Here is a 710-nt window from a genome sequence, read left to right on the forward strand (position 1 = left end):
CTCCAAATCACTGATGAAGAGATTAAACAGAACTAGCCCCAACACTGAGCCCTGGGGAACACCACTTGTGACCGGCTGCCAGCTGGATTTAACTCCATTCACCACAACTCTTTGGGCCCGGATCATGACTCACACTGATGCATGGATTTTAAAAATAATTTTTAACTTAAATTTGTACAAAGCTTTGTCAAATTAATTAAAAAATGCTCATGAGCTCATCTTTTTACATTCATTTTAATCACAGTTTATAAACCTTAAGGCTAGGTAGTTTTATTCATGCATAAAATAGAGCATGTTGGAAACTATGCTTTTTAGCCTGTGAATGTGCAGTCATTCAAACAGCTGGATGTTTTTTCTGACATTACTGAGTGAACTATGTGCTTGTTTCTTTATCATCACAAGCTAAAACTTCTTTTATCTCCAAGTTTGCTATCTGTAGCTGATAATTATCAGTCAAAATTGCATCAGAAGTGGAAAAAAAATTATTTAGACTTTTATAGCAAAGACATTGAATCCCATTGTGTACAGCTGGCCAAATGTAACCAGGGAGAGCCTGTGCTTACTTCTGAACCTGCATTTAGGTATGGCTGAATTGGAGTTTTAAAATGGCCAAAATTATTTGGTAGTTCACAAATGCAAACAGAGCTGATAGGATTTTTTTTCCAAAGAAAGGTGTTCTTTGGGGAAACATGGACCCACAGCAGCAGAGG

The 710-nt window shown here is 37.0% G+C and overlaps 1 protein-coding gene across 1 annotated transcript in view; it reads left to right on the forward strand.

The window, feature by feature from the left end:
- The window catches only part of LOC104080984 (ceramide synthase 4-like), a 12,613-nt gene that overhangs the window by 3,726 nt on the left and 8,177 nt on the right, over window positions 1–710 (forward strand). The gene's annotated exons all lie outside the window — the stretch shown is intronic.

The sequence above is a fragment of the Fulmarus glacialis genome, unplaced genomic scaffold, assembly GCF_000690835.1.
Source record: "Fulmarus glacialis isolate BGI_N327 unplaced genomic scaffold, ASM69083v1 scaffold338, whole genome shotgun sequence".
Classification (NCBI taxonomy): Eukaryota; Metazoa; Chordata; class Aves; order Procellariiformes; family Procellariidae; genus Fulmarus; species Fulmarus glacialis.